At 46.9% G+C, this 7,952-nt stretch overlaps 1 non-coding gene across 1 annotated transcript; it reads right to left on the bottom strand.

Moving 5' to 3' along the window:
• Positions 1 to 200: 200 nt before the first annotated feature.
• Positions 201 to 357, bottom strand: LOC135876938 (U1 spliceosomal RNA). The gene has a single exon (XR_010561348.1). It is a non-coding gene; the product is annotated as a U1 spliceosomal RNA (small nuclear RNA).
• Between the last annotated feature and the right edge of the window lie 7,595 nt (positions 358 to 7,952).

Below are 7,952 nucleotides of genomic sequence, written 5' to 3'. Positions count from 1 at the left end.
GGAGCAATGTAGAGCTACTTCCAATTAATGTCAATATTAATTGAAGGACATTGTCAGTAAAACATTTCTCTCCATTTGATCTACATTGAAGTTAACGGATACTGTAATTTTTCTACTCACCTATAAGTAGGCAGTGCGTAACAAATTAAGCAGTAGGATACAATACCTATGTGTTTATTTCTCTATCTTTGACCAAGTGCCAGGGGAAAGCGCGAACGCAGTCCCCCACTACCACAAATTATGCAGTCGAGTTTCCTGCATTTGGGGAAATTGCGGGGGTCATCACACCCGCAGTGGAATGGATGAGCCTGGGAAAACCACTTTCATGATCATAGTATCTCCCCTGCCAATACCTGTGTGGTAAGATGCAGCTATAGGCACAGTTGGGATGTATGGTACAGCCAAGTTCTTTTCAAATACCCAAGTCCGAAAATCCCTGCTGGAGAGAGTGGCTTGTTGCCATTTTATATAAAGACTAGGAAAACATGATTGTCATACTTGGAATGGCTTAAAATATTTAATAAGTAAGTAACCACTATTTCTACCCTACTGTATTTGTTTGCAGAACCTAAGGGCTTGGCTACACTTGCGAGTTAGAGCGCATTAAAGCAGCCCCGGGCGCCCTAGCTCACTACCCGTCCACACTGGCAAGGCACGTAGAGCGCTCTAACTCCAGGGCTAGAGCGCTCCTGGTACTCCACCTCAGCGAGAAGATTAACACTTGGTGCACATTGGCTGAAACACCCAGGCGTCAGTGTGAACGAGGTGTTGCATTACTGCACTCTGATCAGCCTCCGGAAACTTCCCATAATCCCCTTAAGTCAAGTGGCCACTCTTGTCATTGTTTTGGAATCACTGCAGGCATGCCCATACGCCCTTTGAAAGCTCCATTTCTGACAGCCGGCATGCTTATCTGCTCTGAGACAAAGCAACCATTACTGTGGAATGCTGTATGTGAGAGAGAGAGAGAGAGAGAGAGCGAGAGAGCGAGGCGGGGGGGGGGGGGGACGGGACTCAGAGGGGGTTTGCTGCTGTCTGAACTTACAAGACAGCATGCTGACATGCTCTCAGCCCCCCAAAAACCCACTCTCTCTCCCCCCACATACACACAACACACTCCCTGTCACACTCCACCCCACTCCCCTCATTTGAAAAGCATGTTGCAGCCACTTGCATGCTGGGATAGCTACCACAATGAACTGCTCTCTGTGGCCATTACAAGAGCTGCTAATGTGGCCACGCCAGTGCGCTTGCAGCTGTCAGAGTGGGACAGATTGCAGCGCTTTTCCTACTGCGCTCTATAAAGGCTGGTTTAACTCAAAGCGCTCTACATTTGCAAGTGTAGCCATGCCCATAGTGATTTGAGTGTCTACTCCAGTCAGCATTGGGACCACATTGTACTGGGCACTGCATAGACGAGTAACACTGTCTTGCCCTAAGAAGTTCAACTTTTATTTTGTTACAACACTCTCTGAACTAGACACTTTCAGTCTGCACTACTTAGCCTTCAGTATCACTTAAGATGATGCAACTTCAAATATTTCCTTTTCACTGTGTTTAAATAAACAAATTGTCAAAGGTGTCTAGTTCTGTTTAATAGAGTCTTAGGGTATGTCTACACCCAGCCGCTAGTTCGGCGGCTGGGAATCGAAGTTCTGGGTTCGACTTATCGCGTCTTGTCTGGACGCGATAAGTCGAACCAGGAAGTGATCGCCGTCGACTGCGGTACTCCAGCTAGACGAGAGGAGTACCGCGGCGTCGACGGGGGAACCGCGGCGTCGACGGGGGAGCCTGCCTGCCGCGTGTGAACCGAGGTAAGTTCGAACTAAGGTACTTCGAACTTCAGCTACGTTATTCACGTAGCTGAAGTTGCGTACCTTAGTTCGAATTGGGGGGTAAGTGTAGACCAAGCCTAAGTGTTTGGTGGATTTCCTGCTTCCAAAATGTTCTAGATTAAGAGCCTGAAAGCATCTGTTTATCCATCGACCAAGTTACAGCATGGGTAGTATCGACCCCTAATGTTTTCCCTTCCTACTCCCCTCTCCACAATGCATTTCCACCTGGAGCTGGAAGGACTGCTTCTTGGGGCTTAAGTGGTAGGGCATTCTCTACACTCCATTCATTCTCCCCAAGTTCAATTTCTTTAGGGTGCCTGTTGTGGAAAATTTTGTGATAAAGGCCTATTGAGTGGGAACTGGATTGGGACAACCAATTTACATCACATCTACTGAGGATCTATCAGATAGCAGTAATCTTTGGCCATCACTAAGCTGGGGAGATTTCAAACTGGCAGCCTAAAGCTGAAAGGCTCAGTATTAATTCCTAGGGATATGATAATTCCCTATATTGGAAGTGATTTGCATATGTATCTGGCGGTCTTGTTAGACCTGTATTTGTATAAACTTTGCTGAAAAGAAAGGATATTTAGATGAATGCCAGTATAAAGCAGCAACCATTTTAAATATGTTGGATCCTTTCCATCCATTCCCTTTTCTCCCACCATACCTCTTAACTCTTTCCCCTAATCCACAAATATGACAAAAACACACATTTATTTACACAGAAGTACATATGTACATTCTTCAGTACCTTTGTAGTTTTGTTTTCCTTCTCCCATTCCAATCCCTTAGGATAAGGCAGCTTGAGTTACTCAGTTTGTGCTTTTATTTTTATTTATATTTATATAAAAAGGTGAAAAAATAAGTGGCTACTGCTCCATCAGTGTTTCCTCCAATATACAAGGAAATAATTTAATTAAATACAAATTGTAAAAACTTCCCCTCAGCTTCTAAAAGTATAGATAGTACAAAGGTACATGCTTTACTTGTAATTATTCTTACCCCCTTGCCATGGGATGATACAGTCTTCTGTCAGGCTTTGAATAGTCCCTTTGTACAGCTGCCACATAAGTGGTAGCTTAAATGATGAGAGATGGTTGGGTAAGCCCACCTTCCTTAGTGGGACATGGACTAAAGGGATCCTTGACATCAGGATTGTTGCATCCTGAGATGAGGAAAATTAAATTCACATAAAACACAGTAAATACACCTCTACCCCGATATAACTTGAATTTGGATATAACGTGGTAAAGCAGTGCTCCAGGGGGGCAGGGCTGCGCACTCTGGTGGATCAAAGCCAGTTCGATATAATGCGGTAAGATTTTTTTTGGCTCCCGAGGACAGCGTTATATAGAGAGAGAGAGAGAGAGAGAGAGAGAGAGAGGTGTATTAAGCAGTTGAAGCAAGTCAAAACTTTATCTATAGTTTAACTTCTAAGGTTTAAATACTGGAAACGTGTAACTATTCACCTGAGTAAAATTACATGTGTATAAGTGTTTTCAGGATTGGTGGCTAAGGGACCTACCATTCCCACCACTCCAGCCTTTTCTTTCAGTCCTGTCCATGTATTGTGGCCTCATCTAATCACATCCTGGATAAAGCACCAAACTACTCCACTTCATGTTTTAGTATGTTGTTTGCTTATTTATACAGTTTAACACCATGCTGTGCTTAAAGTTTCAGTCTACTACATAGTATATGCAATGGATAAAGCCTAAATGGAGCCTGAATCCACCAAAACCTTGGACTTTTCTGCCTAAGACCAGGACTGAAATCCTGATCCCATTGAAGTTCATGGCAAAACCCACCCATTAATTTCAGTGGGGCTAGCATTTCATCTCAGGTGATTGTACAGGAGTAGAGTGTACTTAGCAGCAGCCTTTGTGGCGCCTTTGAAACCATGTTTGTAACTGCAATGCCCCTTTTGAAATAAAGGGCTTGGATCTGCTTAATCTACCTATTTTATACCATGAACAATTGAAATGAAAGGATACATAAAAAGATCGTTGACCTGCTTCTTGTCATACCTAACATCCCTAGTACCATTACCCTCTCCTGGTTTATTTTTTTCAGAGAGCCTCAGTTTCTACTCTGTTCTTGACCCAAAGGAATTGGATAAGCAGCCAAGAGTACTTTGTGGCATATAACATGTCTGTGAAAATGAACAATCCATCATTCCCCACCCAACAGAAATGGAATGCCTTTGCTTTTTGAATCTGGCACCTTTTCCATTTAACAGATAACTAATATACGTGGATCTTGATTGGATTCACAGCCTAAGTTCCCTCTAAGCTGCGCGACTGCCCCGGACCTGCCGCGGGAGAGGTGCCCCGGCTCTGGCCCCAACCCAGCCCGCCACGGAACTGCCATGGCGGTGAGAGGCGCCTCTCCCCCCCCAGCCCAGGTGCTGCTGGGGGGAGAGAGAGCTGGGGGGAGTCCTCTCTCCCCACCGTAGACCCAGAGCAGCCTGCACCCCAAACCCCTCATCCCCAGCCCCATCCCAGAGCCCACATTCCCCAGCCGGAGCTCTCACCCCCCCTTAACCCCAACCCCCTGCCCCAGCCTGGAACTGCCTCCCGTACCCTGAACCCCTAATTTCTGGCCCCACCCTGGAACCCGCACCCCCAGCTGGAGCCCTCACCCCTGGCTCCATCCCTGAGCCCCTCATCCCTGGCCCCACCCCAAAGCCCACACCCCCAGCCAGAGCCCTCACCCCCCTGTAGCCCAACTCTCTGCCCCAGCCCTGAGCCCCCTCCCACACTCCAAACCCACCCCCGCCACATGAATTTTGTCACACATCACCTCCATAGTGGTGCACATAATACAATTTATTCTGTACATGCGTGGGGAAAAATTAGAGGGAACACTTTGCTTACTCTGTATTTTATATTGGCATTGAAGTTGCAATAAGCATATTCTACCCAAGAAAAATACCATGAGTAAACTCTAGTAGAATGATAGGAATTATTTAAAAAAAAAAAAGTAAAGATATTTAAAATACTTGCACAGTATTGTCTATCTCATATGGAACAACAGTCTATCTTGGCCATTTTAACCTCTGATTAACTTTTTTACTCTTTTCTCTCTCTAAATCTCTCCCCTGTGATCCACCACTCTCTTATTTCTCCCCAGTCCTTCAGCCTCTTGTAATATCCTGACAGCATTCCTACAGTGTCCTGTAAAGCCCATTAGCCCCTTCCTTCCCCCGAAGAAGAGCTCTGTGTAAGCTCAAAAGCTTGTCTCTTTTATTGGACCAACAGAAGTTGGTCCAATAAAAAATATTACCTTACCCATCTTGTCTCCTTCCCACTGCATTCCCAAAGCACCTGAACTCCTCTCTGGCTGCAGAGTAAACCTGAAAGGCTATAGAAGTGTGCAGAGCTCCCACAAAGACCCTTAGCTCTCCTCTTAGCATCCAGTACCAGCAAAGTCCTTCAGCCCCCTTTTTGTGGGTATCTTTCTTCCTTCAGAAGACATTGCCGTGACAAAGGGTATCTGTAATGCTTCTCCCATAGGCGTACTAGGCATAGAGAAGGGCGAGGAGGCAGCCAGCAGAGAAGGTGGAGGGAGGAGCTGCTGCCATGTTGGAAAGGTGTCAGTCACATGGTTTGGTCAATGCCCCAGCCTGTGACCAGTATCCTGGAAGTGACCCAGTCATTGGGTTTACTACTCACTGCTGTGACGCCTCCATGTGGCTGGGGATTAGCTTTCGACCAGTCTGATGCCCTTTCCTTTAGTTGCTCACGCTGTGTCTCTCCTTCTCTTTATTTGGACTCGATTGATCCCTCTCCGTAACGCAGGGTGCTCCCCCTATGTCTGGTTTCACTAGGTCATTATCGTTTTCCCATTCTGAGGTATCAAAGTCCCTCTAAACTATCTGTCTCAGGAAGTCTTTCTTTCTATTGCCCAGATTGTACCCTTCCCCAGTGGCTGGTAGGGGAACCCAGGCTCCCCTTGTACTCCAGGCTCCAGGGGCCCTGTGTCTAACAACCATGATCTGCTCCAGCTCCCAGACCCTGTTGCGATCTCCCTGAACTTCTTCACTACCTTCTGGCCTATCCCTGGGTTACCAGTGAAAGAGTGGTAACCATTTCATATGTAGCACATTTAAGTATAGCTATCAACTAAAAGTGTATACCATTCATACTAGCTATCTGCTTCAGTGGTCTGAAAGCTTAGACATCCATTTCTAACTACTGTACTTGCTCTGAGTTTGATGTTGAAGGTGGAGAGAGGAAGTCTGTGTGGTGTAGGTGGAAGTAATATGGAGAAGGTGAAATATAGGGTCATAGGTTGTTTGGTAAGTGACTAAGGGTATGTTTACACTACAAAATTAGGTCGATTTTATAGAAGTTGATCTTTAGAAAACGATTTTATACAGTCAATTGTGTACGTCCCCACTAAGCGCATTAAGTCAGCAGAGTGCGTCCTCAATACCGTGGCTAGCATAGACTTGTGGAGCGGTGCACTGTGGGTAGCTATCCCACAGTTCCTGCAGTCTCCGCTGCCCATTGGAATTCTGGGTTAAGCTCCCAATGCCTGATGGGGCAAAAACATTGTCGCGGGTGGTTTTGGGTACATGTCGTCAGTCTCCCCTCCCGCCATGAAAGCAATGGCAGACAATTGTTTCGCGCCTTTTTCCCTGGGTTACCCATGCAGACGCCATAGCACGGCAAGCATGGAGCCCACTCAGCTCACCGCTGCTGTTGTGAGCATTGTAAACACCTCGCGCGTTATCCTGCAGTATGTGCAGAACCTGGCTAAGAGATGCCAGCACGAGGACGATTGTGAGGAGGACATGGACACAGACATTCCTGAAAGCACGGGCTGTGGCAGTTGGGACATCATGGTGGCAGTGGGGCTGGTTGATACAGTGGAACACCAATTTTGGGCCTGGCAAACAAGCACAGACTGGAGGGACTGCGTAGTGTTGCAGGTATGGGATGATTCACAGTGGCTGTGAAACTTTCGCATGCATAAGGCCACTTTCCTTGAACTTTGTGACTTGCTTTCCCCCACCCTGAAGCGCAGGAATACCAAGATGAGAGCTGCCCTGACAGTTGAGAAGCGAGTGGCGATAGCCCTGTGGAAGCTTGAAATGCCTGACTGCTACCGGTCAGTCAGGAATCAATTTGGAGTGGGCAAAGCTACTGTGGGGACTGCTGTGATCCAAGTAGCCAATGCAATCACTGATGTTCTGTTATCAAGGGTAGTGACTCTGGGAAATGTGCAGGTCATACTGTATGGCTTTGCTGCAATGGGGTTCCCTAACTGTGGTGGGGCGATAGACGGAACCCATATCCCTATCTTGGCACCGGACCACCTTGCCAACCAGTACGTAAACCGCAAGGGGTACTTCTCAATGGTGCTGCAAGCACTGGTGGATCACAAGGGACCTTTCACCGACATCAGCGTGGGATGGCAGGGAAAGGTGCATGATGCTTGCATCTTTTAGGAACTCTGGGTTGTTCGAGCAGCTGCAAGAAGGGACTTACTTCCCAGACCAGAAAATTACCATTGGGGATGTTGAAATGCCAATAGTTATCCTTGGGGACCCAGTCTACCTCTTGCTCCCATGGCTCATGAAGTACATAGGCAGCCTGGACAGTAGTAAGGAGCAGTTCAACTATAGGCTGAGCAAGTGCAGAGTGGTGGTAGAATGTGCCTTTGGACGTTTAAAAGCTCGCTGGTGCTGTTTGCTGACTAGGTTAGACCTCAGTGCAACCAACATTCCCATTGTTATTGCTGCTTGCTGTGTGCTCCATAATATCTGTGAGAGTAAGGGGGTGACGTTTATGGCGGGGTGGGAGGTTGAGGCAAATAGCCTGGCGGCCAATTTTGAGCAGCCAGACACCGGGGCAATTAAAAGAGCACAGCTAGGCGCGCTGCGCATCAGAGAGGCTTTGAAAACCAGTTTCATGACTGGCCAGGCTATGGTGTGACAGTTGTGTGCATTTCTCCTTGATGCAAACCCGCCCCCTTTGTTGATTTTAATTCCCTGTAAGCTAACCACCCTTCCCCCCCTTTGATCACAGCTGGCAAAGGAAATAAAGTATTATTTTGAAACCATGCATTCTTTCTTTATTAATTACAAAAAAAAGTGAGATAACTGAC

This window comes from Emys orbicularis, chromosome 3 (genome assembly GCF_028017835.1).
Source record: "Emys orbicularis isolate rEmyOrb1 chromosome 3, rEmyOrb1.hap1, whole genome shotgun sequence".
NCBI lineage: Eukaryota > Metazoa > Chordata > Testudines > Emydidae > Emys > Emys orbicularis.
The sequence above is the reverse complement of the archived record's forward strand: the minus strand, read 5'-3'. Positions and strand labels throughout refer to the sequence as shown.